The following is a 15000-nucleotide window of genomic DNA, read 5'->3' as shown; positions in this document are numbered from 1 at the left end:
GACGAACCCACAGAGCACAGCAGTACCAGTGGTTCTCACACCTCGGCATCACTGCGTACGATGCTTAGGGATATTTTTCCTTGTCCATTTCAATGAACAGTTCTTTTTTTATATTAAACGTGGTTGCTGTGCAGGTATGCCATCTCAGCTTTCCATTGTTTTTATTACGATGATACTGCCCTCTTTGTGACACACCGTGGGAGAGAAACTGAGAAAGTCTGACCCTGAAATAAGTTTCTCTTGGAAGCTTCTCTTTAGAAACATTATTTGCCAAGGTAACCATGAGTTAAGAGCTAAAGTCTCCATTAATGATCAGAGTTGACTCCACTGTTTTTTTGAAGGCAGGAATGAAGTAGTCTGAAGTGGATTATTTACAGAGAGCAATTTGTGTGAGTCAAGAGAACTATGATTCCTGTCTGCAAAAGCAGTGCCCAAACTCATCCTTGCCCCTATGGACATAGATGAGAAACATTCGCAATCAAATCAGGAACGTTAAGTCCTTCCCCAAAGAAGTAATTGGTGTTTCCCATGGAACTATAGTATCAGAGTATATCCCATGGTGATCATCAGAGCGAGGAGAGAAAAGGACATTGGAATGGAAAATCGTGCAGTTCATGTATATGGGAAGGTCTTGAATTTAAAAAACCATTCTATTCCTTAGGATCATGACTGAGAAAAAGAAAGGAGGCTATACCTGGGACCCCTATAACTAAGCTTTAAATGTTATTCATGCGTAAAACTACTTTTTTCCCTCTTTGATGCCTGAAAGGATGTCGAACCATCTTTGCTTTCATAGAAAGTTTCATTTTTTAGCAAAAGGGCAACATTGAGTATATTGCTGGAAAAAATCTGTTAGAGAAGAAAGAAACTCAGGGTAGAGGGCCTTTCTATGTACAGATACATATATTTCTCTCTTTCTTTCTCTCCCTCTCTCCATCCTTTCCTTCCTTCCTTCCCAGCTTCCTCTCTCCCCGTACCCCTTTCTTCTTTTTCTCTCTGTCTCTATATCTTTCTAACTACACAATCAATTTAATGTCTTTGGGGGAGCTTGGTAGACTTAGTTTGGTTTTCCACACCAACATCCTTTTAGAAGTGGGAATATTTTCAACAGCAGGTCAGGGATTTTTCTCAGAGTGGCCCAATTCCAGGCTATGCTTTTTTTGGTGTGTGATTTTTCTATGGAAACAAAGATTCTATCTGCTAAATTTCAGTCACAATCCGAAACACAAGCCCTCAAACTGAAGGTGGAGTCTCATGGTCCAGCCTCTGCCCGTCACAACTCCTTCTGTTGGGTGTCCATCACGACTCTGGACTTTTGCAAGTGGAAAGACCCCTGGCCCTAGGTTTCCTCTGGACCCACATGTCTCCAATCTCTCTCATGAGCTGTTCTGGCTCATCACCCTTTTAAAATCCAGCGTATCTTGAGGAAATGTACACACATATGTGTAGAAATTTATTTACATTCATATCTGAGGTGTTTGGTCAACCTAAAGTTAACTATCATAGCTTAAAAGAATTTTCCCTGAGGCAGAGTTAATGCCAGGATCGAATTTCCGTTTTGCCTTGTCAGCTACCAAATCCTGTGTCAGGATCCACCTCCCCACCCATCTTCTTTTGGAGCTCCCAGGTCTGGGCTGAGCCTTTATCCCCAGCATGGAGTCGGCCTCCAGCGCCAGATCTCAGCTCCAGGCTCCAGGATCCCGCCCGGGAGGAGACTAGCACTGTCCGTACCTCCTCTGCGCCGGCCAGCGAGCCTTCTTGGCTCAATTTCCAGGGGGCCGGGAAAAAAAAAAAATCCCGCCGCGGGCCCCTTCGGATGAAAAGCAACTTGCTCCTTGATTTTGGGGTCTGGAGTGGGAGGCGGGAGGCGAGGCGGCGAAGGCTGAGTCGGGGGCCAGGAGGCTCGAGCCCACCTCGGGTGGTCGGAGGCGGCGGTAGGGGGCACAGGAGGCCCGGGGGCGGTGTGGGCGGCCTGGGCGGCGGCCCGCGGCCCTCCTCCGGGTTAGACCCAATTAAACTGCAATAAAACCCTGAGATAGAGGTTTGGGACTTGCCAGCTTCCCTTTTGCGCTCGCCGGTGCAGTGAGCGAGAGCTGGGAGGCTCCAGGTCAGAGTTTTCAGGGCCTTTTTCACGGGAATGGCGCTTTAATTAATGATTGGAGGCGAGATCTGGGCAACATTCTTGCTCCACGACTCCCAAGGTGGCGCAAATTTTCAGACTCCCCGGCCCGGGTCTCTAAACTGATCACAGCGGCGTGGGCCTTCGACTTGGGGACCCACATCTTCCCTCTCCCACCAGGCCTTCCGGAGCTTTCCACCCTCAACCCATCTCGGCAGAGCTGTGACTGCCCGACCTCTCCCCCAGGCTTCCCTTTCACCGAGACCTCGCCTGGACCCGCGCCGCCCGCCCACAGCAGGACAATGACCATTAGCCATCTGAGTCTTTACAAACTCATTAAGACCTTGTTTGGTTGCGACAATTCAGTTGACCTTCCAATACCCGTTTGAGCCAGCATCCCAGACCAGAGACTATCTTAGGAATGGGAGGTTTTATGGAGGACCACTTATGTGACCCCACCACCACCACGCCCCGGGTCTCCTCACCCAACATGGATCGCCCATGAGGATGACCTCAGATGAAAGCCTTGGGTGCTGATCCTCGCCAATCCCAGGCCCATTTAATCCTTCGTTTCCCCTCTTCCCTGCCCCCTGCCTCCCTCCTCCCCCTCCCTCCTTTCAACACTCACCCTCCTCCCTCCTCCTCCCTTTGTAAAAATGCGCTCTGACTTTTGGGGCGGGGGCGGGGAGGCTGGCTGGGCTGGGCTGGGGAGGGGGGCTTCGCAGATAGTTGATATTCCGGGTCCAGCAGCTCTCCGCGCTCCCATTCTCTAAGCTCAGCCGGGGGGAAGTGTCGCCCCGGGCCAAACATATGCTTCTTTCCAGCGCGCTAATCCACCTTCAGCGTGGAGGCATAATTGCTCGAGTGTCCATGGATTCGCGGCGCTTTGTCCCTCGCTGGCTCCCATCAGCCCTGGCACACGCCATTTCAATCAAATCTTTTCAGAAAACTGTCTCCTTTTATCAAGTCCCAGCCCCTGCGAACGACCGGAGCATTTAACAAAACACCCTCGGTGTTCCGCCCGCCTCCCTCGGCCCTGGCGGAGCTGGAAGCTGAGATTATTGCAACAACTTTTCATTGAGTTCAGCCTCTGAGAAGGGAGAGAGAGAGAGAAAGAGAGCAGAAGAGGACAGAAGAGAACAACAACAAAAAAGCAGCATCAGCATCCTAGACACACACGTCTTTTTCTAAAGCCCTTGGTCCTTGGTGTCAGGTGTATTGGAAAGGAAAGGTCAGAGGTCACCCTCAAAGTGAAAACATGCTTCATCTGTTATATTTTTCTTTGGAATTACAGAAATCAAGAGCCTCTGTCGAGTATTCCAGCAGTCCAGTGGGTTAAAAAGACGGGCAGAAACAGGCTTAGAAAAACGGTCAGAGAAGAGGGAAGGATGTCTGAAGGATGTTTTTGATAGTTTCTTTCTCAAAAAAACTCTCACAAAAAAATCCTTCGCGTTGAGCCCCATGTAGTATTCCCTCTCTTTCCTTTTTTGCCAGCGAAGGGGATAAATGGAAGTTGAATTTGAAGATCTCTGTCTTTATGATAGTACTCTCTGGGTAAATATGCAAGTCTTACACACTCCTGATTTAATATCTTGACTGGATTCCCAGCTTCCGGAGGAAAAAAAAAAAGAGAGAATAAGAGATTGAAAAGATGAACTCTGGATAAGACCCTACAAGGAGATCTTTAAAATATTTGTGATGCTGTAGAAAAAAAGTAATGAACCCAGATGCAAAAATGAAGCACCAGGTTTGATTTTGCTTAGCAATTATTATGCAAATATACACAAACAGAAGAGGTTGTAGTTCTATTACAGGAACACAGCTTTGCTGCTTGTTTGTAAAATGAGAACGTCAGAGAGTAATGAACAGTGTTCTTCAAATCCAGAATTACCCCATTTTGAGACCGATTTTAAGGACTTAGGTAATTTTCTTCTGCAGCAATTTATTTCCTGATGATGGAGGAGAAGAAAGGCAATGTGGTTGGGCATGACCATTTGCTCTACAGTCAGAATACAGCAGGCCTTTATGGTTTAAAACTCCATGGGGTGTTCTGGTGACTCCCCTTACTCCTCACAAGTCCAAGCTAAGGAAACTATGAAAGGCTTGCAAGTGATAAGGTCTTCCTTGATCACATAGACCCCACAATGCCAATCCCAGTAGCCATGGTCCAGTTCCAAAGTCAGATGAAATCCTTGATGTCCTCTCCATTAACCAAGTGGATGAGCCAAATTTGCTGTGAATGCCAAGGTCCAGGTGTCTAAGTCAGACCTCCATGCCCACAGTTTGAATAGGTGATTGCAAATGTAAGGCTTGAAGTCCTCTAAAAATGTCCAGGCTGTGAGATAGGAAAGGGTCAGATTTAAAGGGGAAGGCTATCCCAACTCACCCTGGAAGCTGGGAAACTTCTTAGCTAAATCTTGAGAACTAGAAATTACTTTGTTATTAATATGAAACACTAAAGGATGGTGGAAATCTTTCAAAATTTAAACCATGAGGTTCATCAGGGAAAAAGAGAGCGAGTTTTCAGTTTTTATTCAACTGCATATATTATGATCTTTTTGTAGTTATAGAACAAAAGAAATGCACAGTAACATCAAGTCTTCCTCCAATTCTCTTTTCATCTCTGTGGTAAGGTTGGGGGTGGCAAGGGCGCCGGAGGGGAATACAGAAGGAAGTAGTCATCTTGGAAAGGAGAGAGAAGTTAAAAACCATGATGGCAAGGACTGTAAGAACCCTCCAGTGGGAAAGACCATGCTCAGTAAACATAGTTGTTATATAATCTCTCAATTTCTCATCACTCCCTCCATAGTCAGTTGAATGGGCTCCAGAAAAGAATGTGTTTTCTGGAATATCAGGGAGCATAGAAGTGAAGAGTTCTAACCTTGAGGCTATTTCTCCAAGTCAAAATGGTCTTGAAGATTCCCATTAAGCTCGCAGGTTGGGAACTGGGTGGGTTTCTCCTTTTACATTATGAGACATAAGCGGGTGTCTCTTGAAACAAGGTGGGATAAGGGAGACTGATTGTGGGGAGATGATGAATTGCAGGGGGCTTCTAACCATCCCCCGGGGACTCTGCCTAAAAAAGTTCCAGGAACAGCAGAATAGAGGAAAGTTCTGATGAGGAAATCTAAAATTAAACCAATCCTTTAATAAGGAGACCATTCTTAGGGGGATTTTTCATTTTATTTTCACGTAAAGAGATATTGATCTCACCACTGCCGTCTAGCTCTGTTTCAAGGCGGAGAAGCATCTTGCTGGGTTGGTTTAGGAAAGCTGGGGAGAGCTGACAGGGATGCTTGGACTGGTCATGCCCCTTGAGGCTCCAGAAAAGCCGTGTGTCCCTCAGCGATATGGTTTAGAAGGGGACGAATCCACCTGCTTGTTTCTGAAGGTGCTTTTTGCTACTAACTCCATCAGGAGGTCTGAGGGAGAAGCCTGGAGCAGAAAAGTGCCTCAGATAATGGTGGGGTTGGGAAATTCCTCCCCAGCCCTTGGAAGTCAAGAGAGTCAAGTCACTGGTCTGTGTGCAGAGCTAGAGCTACTTAGAGAAACTATCTCAGGGGGTGTTAGTAAGTATGGAGAAAGTCCCAAGAAAAGGTAGCAAGAAGAGTTCCTTCAAGAAGGAAATAGGAGTTTAGAGCATCCTCCTGAATCCCTCTTCCTCCCTACCTTCTCCTCCCTCCTTGTTGAATATTTTGGCTGAACTTCGTGTTCCTTTGTATTTCTCCCCTTTGCCGAGAAAACCTTAAGAACCTTCTACTAGGCTTAGATTTAACCACAACCCTTACTGAATCTGGCTTATGAAAACCAGACTTCTCTACGAGACGGGTCTTCTGGCAGCAATTAGTCTGACTTTTCTTTAACAAAATTCTTTGTAATGCCATTCAGAAAACCAGTCGGTAGGAGTTTGTGGCTGGGAGTGTGTGTGTGTGTGTATGGGAGGGGTCGCTGGTGTGGGGGATGGTGTTACAGAAGGCCAATTTGTCTGATTTGGTGGGAAAAGAATCCCAATGTTAGCACATTAACTTTGGGAGCTGTGAAATATTTAATTAGTGCACTGGTTGGGATCCTATTAAAACTGGCTCTATTTCTGAAGACTGCCCTGAAAATCTGCATCTTCCTTTCCTGTGTGCAGAGTAGAAAACGGCATGGCCATCTTTCCTTGGCGCCGAATTATTTCAGTTTACCAAAGCAATTTATCTTTAAAAGCAGCCCTGTCTGGAACAAATGGAAGAAAAGATCCAATGAATAAATATTTCCATCTAGAAGATTCTACGGGTGGACAAGAGAAGAGAGTGCTTGGGTCCAGGGAAGAATGGTCTGCCTCCATCCCAGCAGTGACCTCCCTGTGTCTGACTGATGGGTAGTCACACAGTCCTAGAAACGCCCTCCTATTGGCCTCCTCCCCTACATGTATTTAAGAATCTAACCCCACAACACACATACACATACACAGACACACACACACAGACACACACACACACACAGACACACACACACACACCAAACAAGAGATCTATTCATTCAGTCTGCAGAGCCACCTCTCTTCTCCTGGTTATGCAAATACTAAATTGAATCAAGGGGCTACAGCGTTCAGCCCATTGCTGAAATATGATAGAAAAAAAAAAGTTGGGTGTTCCAAGGAAATTGATTCCAACAGTTCATTTTTAGTGGGGGTGGATGTCTGTGTGTCTGGAGGTGGAGACACAAATCCATCTTGTTGAAGTTGTGGCTGCCAAGCTGGGAAGTGGCTCACAGATTTTGACCCCCCACCTCCCGCACCCCCCCTCCAGCCCCCCACCCCGGGAAGGGTGGGAAATAAGATTTGGAGTCACTTAAGATGCAATGAGGACAACTCGGGAGCATGTCGCGGGGGGTAGGGGGAGTGGGGAAGGACTCTGGTGTGAACTCTCGGGCGTCACGGTTTCCTCGTCGTTGACAGGACCCGAGGTCCAAAGGGCCAGTTCAATTGCGAATCGGTACATCATTTCAATAAGAATGACTTCACTTTAATAAAGATTTAATACGTTAAATCTGTCTTGTCGCTGATTGATGCTGCTTTGTCTTGAAAACGATTTGGGTTTTCCTGATCCAGGAAATTCAGAGTCGGGGTTGTTATTATTGTTGGGTAACACCACCCAAGGAGGAGAAGCCCCGCGTGCGCGATGACACACACGCGCGCTCGCACACTCGGAGACCCCGCTGGCATTTTCTCCTTGGGCTTCTCCAGCGTGGAAACCTGGAAAGCTTTTCTCGAACTGCCCGGGACCTGGGGGGAAGGGGAACTGCGAGGGGAGGGGGCGCGCGGGCCGAGCGTCTGTCGGAGAATCATTTGCCCTGAATCACAAATTTTCACGGCTTAAAAAGAAAAGGTAAAGCTAATGTCTGGCTCAATTAATAAACATGGTAATTTCACACCCGGAGAAGGACATAATTTCATCCGAGCGCTATCGGCGCCATCACAAAGGGTCAAGGCGCAGCTGCGGCGAACCCGGGTCATTACGGAGTCGCCGAGCGGCTCCCGCGCCCCGGCCCAGCGCGCGCCTCGAGGCGAAGGATGGCTGCGGGCGAGGCCGGGGCGTCCCCCGATAAAGGACTTACCCACCGTGCGGGAAATGGAGCCGCTTTCAGACCCGGAGTAATCAGCTCGCAGACGTAGAGCCCGCCCCGGCCCTCCCCCACCCTCACGTTTACTTTTCAAAAATCAAAGACGAAACAAGCCAACAACCGCTCTCCACCACCTCCAGTCTTTTTCTCTTCTCCAGTCCTTTTAAGAAATCCACCACCAATACAATATAGAGACACACACCTACATATGTTTATTTTTTTAAGAGGTTGTCTTTTGATTCGTTGTCAATAGGAGCCTATTGTATCTGTAAATTTCAGGACAGTTGCAGTTGACAAATTTGTGGTGTCAAGATTTGGGGCCAGGAGCTGGGAGACAAGATATTAGCTTCAATCTCATAATCTCTTAATCACATTACACTTTAAGTGAGCATGTGTAATTTCACCCATCAATGATTAATTTAAGCGTTTGGAGCACAATGACTTGTCTCACACACAAATACTGACTGGAGCATTGTTTGCTAGAAAGAAACCCTGAGATTTAGGAAAAAGAACCTGTCTTGTCCGTTCCATGGCGAGTCCCACTTCGGAATCAAAATGCATCTGTAATCGAGACCCTCAGGGCCCGTCTTCTCAAAGGATGAAGCCCCAGAGGCAAGTCCCCCCAAGCCACGGGGAGAAGGGGGCGCCCCTCCTCCCTTCTCTGGGTTTAGATTTTTAAGCAGATCTTCAAAGCTCAGATAAATGCCCATTAAATAGCCACATGCAAATAGGATGGAGCCGGGCAGCTAAACACACAAAGCCCATCTCACATGAAACAAAGCATGATTGATGGCAACCCGGATGCTTGTGTGTTTGGAAAAAAAAATTATCCTTGTCCAGTCTTCCAGGTGTCTAAATTATTGAAGAGCGATGTGCATATTTCAGCGGAAGAAGGTGGCCGAGGTTAGGTATCGGCGGTCCGCGCCGCCCAAGCCACTGTGCGGTGTATTTGGGTCTGGGGAGACTCCCGTGCACAGAATTTTAACACCTTCTTCTCTGGGCGGCCCAGGAGGCAGCGCTAACCTGACAGCTCTCGGGTAAATGGTTAGAGAGAATGGATCGCTCTCCCCGGCCGGGGACCTACACGCCGGCCTAGGGCAGCGGGTCCCTCCTCAAGGCTGACGGCTGCGCACCGCGTGCCACGCAGGCCTCAAAGCGCGGTGGGCAGGGCCGGGCCGCGGTGCCCACCTAGGCTAGCCGCCAACTTCCGCTCGCGAAGTGGTCTAGGGTCTTCGCCGCCGAGCTTGAGGTCCGACTCCGCGGGCAGAGCCCTGGGAGGCTCTCCCAGAGGCAGCTCTTTGTTCTGGCACTTTCAGGGCCTTGGATGGATGCACCTCTGGGGACGCGCGAGGGGTCGCCCCGACCGGTGGGGGTGAGGGGTGGGACAGGACCCTGCAGGTCTGGCTCGGAGCAGAGGGGCAAGGGTAGTGGCTCTTAGGGCTGGGACCCAGCGGCCACTGGTGGTGGAGGAGGGTTACTAAAGCAGGTAAATACGGGGGAATAGAACTTTCCAGAATTTCATTTCAAGTCTAAGAACGGAATATTTGAATATAGGCAAGCATCTTTGTGTATCTCCTCCCCTCCCTCTCCCCCACACTTTCCTCTCTCCTCTTTCTTGTCTCTTAGCTCTCTAAATCAACCCCCTCGCCCGCCCCGTCCTGCTTCAAGTCTCCAGCTCGTCTCTGTTTTTCTATCTTCTTTTTCTCTCCTCTCCCTTTCCTCCCTGCCTCTATCGTCTACTTTATAAACATGCCGAAGAGAGAGAGAAAGAGCCTCAGCAATTCCTGTAAAGAAAGGGGTCTGGCTTTTGGGAATCGGCCTTCGCGGCCTCTGGTCACCTAGGGAGCTCCGGGCACCCCCTTCTCCGCTGGGCTGGTGGGGAGGAGAGGCGTGGGCCGTCCGTCCTCTGAGTAGGCAGGAATCGCTACTGCCCACGCATCGAATCCTAACCCCCAACTTGCATCCATTTCACTGCTCGAATCAGGCTCGGCGGATTCATAATAGCGACGACAAAGAGTAATTACATATTAGAAAACAAAACAATAATTACACCACCAAGTCACACACACCAGTCAGCGAAGCACAGTCGCCAGGGTTGAAATCAGCCAAGCCCGCGGCGCCGGCAGCTGACTCAGCAAATCCGAGAAGCTCAGGACCGGGTCCACACCGGCCCTGCGACCGCCTCTCCCGAGGCCGGATAGCCGAGTCGCCCCTACCCCTGCCCGGGTCACCTGCTGACCGCTTTTTGAGGCCTCCCTTCATCAGATCTGATTTGGGAGCCGTCTGGCAGAAAAACATCTCACGGACCAAATAATAGGTTTTCTGGAGAGTAGGGTGTTGTTTTTGAATCAAGGTAGACACAGATTCTTGAGTTTGAACCATTGTTTCCCATGTTTATCCTTAGAGCACAGCAAGGCGGTGCTTACGTGTTCATTTCCCCCAGCACCTGTCACCTGGCTCCAGGGTCACTTGGCTGCGCCCTCAGGCCGCAGCGTCTTGGGGGTCTCTGCTTTATTTCCCCAAGCGTCAAGGCCGCCCCGGTCTTTTGACTTCTTTCCCCCGGGGCCTGCAGGCGGGTTATTGGGCCCAGCTTGGGACCGAGCGCCTCTCTCACCAAGTCCTTTCGCGATTGCTGCTGAATACCCCGCTTCCTGGCCCCAGGGGAGGTCCCTCTTTCGGGCATGGCTCCCCCCGCCCCCGGCCCTCTGCCGTGGCTCCCGCGCGCCTGCTGGTTCGCCCCAGGGGGCCCAGGCCCGGAGGGTGGGTGAGGGATATACGGGGAGGGGCAGCTGGCGGGATGGAGGCGTCGGCCTGCGGCCGGGCGGAGATGTGCCGAAGTCCCCGCGGCCCGCTGCGCACCGAAGCCGGCTCGGCCTGCACTCCGGGGGCGGGGTCGGTAATGAAGCGGAGGACGGCAGAAACGCCTGCTCCTTGAGCCCAAAAGACGGTGGCTAGAAGATGCAACTAAGCTTGAAAGGCCGGGAAAGGCTTGAAGAAGACTGAGGCCGCCCCCCACCCCACCCCCAAGCTGGGTCTCTGCTCCCACTTCCCCAGGCCTGCGTTGGAGTTTCCAGGGAGAGGCGGCTTGGGTGGGGGCCGTCGAAGGGCGAGAGCCGAGCTGAGGACTGTCCTTGCCAGGCGCCGGGATGCCGAGCATCTCGGTCTGGGAGAAAGCCTGGAGCAGCCTCTTAGGCCCAGGTGGGAGCAGCCCCTGAGGCCCAGGGACCACCGCACGCGCCCCTTTGCGGGCCACACCACCCGGCTCCTCTACAGCGCAGGCGACAGACCGACCGGCCGAGGAAGGCCAAGGGCACAGCGACCCAGAGTGGCCACCAGGGACTGAGGGCAATCTGAGCCGGGCTGAGCCCGCGCTCAGTCTAGCGCCCTCTATAGCTCCCACGAGCCCTGCTGAATGTGGACCGCTAGCCTTTCATCCCCCAGGGCTCCGGGAAGGACAAAGGACCTATTAAAAAAAAAAAAAATCCAACAACAACAAAAAATATCAACTTGACCCCCAAAAGAACACTGTTTAATGAGGTGGAAAATTCTTCCACACAAATTGCTTTTTCTACTACTTTATGAGAGTTCATAAATGTTAATGAAATCCAGTTACCAAAAAGTAACATACATCATTGCAGCCGAAAGGAGGCAGAGGAAGGAAGGTGGTGGTTAACGTACAATCATAATTAAAATAACAGCAGCGGCAGCAACAATGTGGCCTATGGCTCCTGTGGTCGGAGGCCCGGTCCAGCGGTCCAGCCTCGCACCTCTGTATCCAGTCTGGCTTGGCCGTTGGTGTTTCTCTGGACAGGGAGAGCTGCTTCGGCATAAGGAACACAGCCAAAAACTAGAGGCGCAGAAACAGGTGGAGCAGAATGAAAATAAAACCAGCGCCCCTGTTCCTTTTCTTTTGCAATAGAATGCTTGTTACTGACTCAGATGTCCTCAAACTTTGTGCTGAAAATCTAACCCAGTGGAGATGCCTAGAAGAGGAGAGGCCAGGCAAGTTGATCATCTTCCACTCCCGGGGGGATCTCATTGCTTTTCTCTTCCTCTTTTCGCTGCAGACTGTAAGCTCCTAGAGCTAGTGATCTTATGCTGCTATTTCTGCCCTGAGCATCCAGCCCAGTGTTTGGTACGTGGCAGGTGTTTAATAGGTATGTTCTGAGTAAGCGAATGAGGATGGATCAGTAACAGAAAGTTAAATAACTCAATGGATAAGCTACTTGATGACACCTGAGATGCTCAAGCAATCAATAGTTTCAATATTCAACACACATTTCTTTTTGATAACTTACTATGTGAAGGAACTGTTCTTGCCCCTGGGGACACAGCAAAACTAGCAACACAGACCATAATCCCTCCACTTAGGAAGCTCACGTTTGATATGGGGTGCTTTTGTAGATGCGTTGTTTCGTATGGCTGGACAAATGGTCTCCCATCTAACTTTGGAAAAATAATTTCCACCTTCCAGATTTTTCCTTATTAAATGGAATTTTGGAGACATGAGGTCAACTGCTGAAATTCATTATATAAATGATATGTCCTCCCCCCCCAGCTTTATTGCTACATGATTGACATATAGGAATTGTATATATTTAAGGTGTACAACTTGATTTTAAATAGGGTACATTGTGAAATGATAACCACACTCAAGCTAATTAACATATCTATCATCTCACATTGTTACCTTTTTATTTTTCTTTTTGGTGACAATACTTAAGACCTACACTTTGAGCAAATTTCAGGTATGCAATTGAGTATTGTTACCTGTAGTCAGCATGCTGTACATTAGATCTCCAGTCTGCTCATCTTGCATAATTGAAACTTTGTATCCTTTAGCTAACATCTCTTCTCCCTCTCAGCTATTCACCCAGCCCTTCATCCTGAAGCCTGTTTTCTCCCAACTCCTCCCCCACCAGCCTCTGGCAACTACCATTCAGCTCTCTGCTTCTATGAGTTCTAGTATTTCTTGTTGTTTAGTTGCTAAGTTGTGTCGAACTCTTGTGACCCCCATGGACTATAGCCCCTCGGGCTCCTCTGGTCATGGGATTTCCCAGGCAAGAATACTGGAGAGGGTTGCCATTTCCTACTCCAGGAGATCTTCCTGACCCAGCGATTGAACCTGCGTCTCCTCCGTTGGCAGGTGGATTCTTTACCACTGAGCCACCAGGGAAGCCCTCAACTATTTTAAATTCCACTTATAAGTGAGCTCTTGCAGCATTTGTCTTCCTGTGTCCGGCTTAGCATAATGTCCCCCGGGTTCATCCATGTTGTCCCAAATGGCAAGATTTCCTTCTTTTAAGGCTGAATAATATACACAATATTTTAAAGGATATGTTTTGAAAGTGCATGTTTTATATTCCTTTAATGCGATTGTTTTGTCTTCTGGCGTTATTTCTGATGGATAAAACTTTTTTTTTTTAAAATACTTAGGAGAATTTGAATATTTTCCTGTTCCCTTTAGAGCTGATGAAATCAAGTCATTTTGGCTGTGCATGCGTTGCTTAATATTTCGTGGCCTCTCAATATGAGTACCAGTACTAACAACTCTACTTTTTAAAGCCCTTATCTTTTGCCAGTTACTGTGCTTGGTGCTTTATTGGTCTTACCTCATTCAAACTGTCAACAACCCTTTGAGATAAGTTTTATGGTCAATGTTTTATTTTTAAAATGGGGAACCAAGGCTGAGAGAAGGTAAGTAGTGAATCTTGGGCCAGCACGGAGTACCTGGCAATGCCCGATCTGGAACCCTTGGCACTAGAAGGGAGAACACACCATAGAGATTCCAGCCATCGTGATCAAGGGCAACTCATTTGCCCACAGCTTTCTTATCTATCTAAGGTCCGTCTAGTCAAGGCTACGGTTTTTCCAGTAGTGTCACGTATGGATGTGATAGTTGGACCATAAAGAAAGCTGAGTGTCCAAAGAATTGATGCTTTTGAACTGTGGTTTTGGAGAAGACTCTTGAGAGTCCCTTGGACTGCAAGGAGATCCAACCAGTCCATCCTAAAGGAAATCAGTCCTGAATATTCATTGGAATGTTCCAGACATCCTGGAATGTGAAGTCAAGTGAGCCTTAGGAAGCATCACCATGAACAAAGCTAGTGGAGGTGATGGAATTCCAGCTGAGCTATTTCAAATCCTAAAAGATGATGCGTGGAAGTGCTACACTCAACATCCCAGCAAATTTGGAAAACTCAGCAGTGGCCACAGGACTGGAAAAAGTCAGTTTTCATTCCAATCCCAAAGAAAGGCAATGCCAAAGAATGCTCAAACTACCACACAATTGCACTCATCTCACATGCTAGCAAAGTAATGCTCAAAATTCTCCAAGCCAGTCTTCAACAGTACGTGAACCGAGAACTTCCAGATGTTCAAGCTGGATTTAGAAAAGGCAGAAGAACCAGAGATCAAATTGCCAGCATCCGTTGGATAATCAGAAAAGCAAGAGAGTTCCAGAAAAACATCTACTTCTGCTTCATTGACTGTGCCAAAGCCTTTGACTGTGTGGATCACAACAAACTGTGGAAAATTCTTCAAGAGATGGGAATACCAGACCACCTGACCTGCTTCCTGAGAAATCTGTATGCAGGTCAGGAAGCAACAGTTAGAACTGAACATGAAAAAACAGACTGATTTCAAATTGGGAAAGAAGTATGTCAAGGCTGTATGTTATCACCCTGCTTATTTACGTTATATGCAGAGTACATCATGAGAAATGCTGGGCTGGAGGAAGCACAAGCTGGGATCAAGGTTGCCAGGAGAAATATCACTAACCTCAGATATGCAGATAACACCACCCTTATGGCAGAGAGTGAAGAGGAACTAAAAAGCCTCTTCACGAAAGTGAAAGAATAGAGTGAAAAAGCTGGCTTAAAACGCAACGTTCAGAAAACGAAGATCATGGCATTTGGTCCCATCACTTCACATCAAATAGATGGGGAAGCAGTGAAAACAGTGATAGACTATTTTTTTGGGCTCCAAAATCACTGCAGATGATGACTGAAGCCATGAAATTAAAAGACACTTGCTCCTGGGAAGAAAAGTTATGACCAACCTAGACAGCATATTAAAAAGCAGAGACATTACTTTTCCAACAAGGGTCCTTCTAGTCAAAGCTATGGTTTTTCTAGTAGTCATGTATGATATGAGAGTCGGACTATAAAGAAAGCTGAGCACTGAAGAATTGATGCTTTTGAACTGTGGTGTTGGAGAAGACTCTTGAGAGTCCCTTGGACTGCAAGGAGATCCAACCAGTCCACCCTAAAGGA

Source organism: Oryx dammah, unplaced genomic scaffold, assembly GCF_014754425.2.
Source record: "Oryx dammah isolate SB20612 unplaced genomic scaffold, SCBI_Odam_1.1 HiC_scaffold_11, whole genome shotgun sequence".
NCBI classification, from domain to species: Eukaryota; Metazoa; Chordata; class Mammalia; order Artiodactyla; family Bovidae; genus Oryx; species Oryx dammah.
This window is presented reverse-complemented; position numbering follows the sequence as displayed.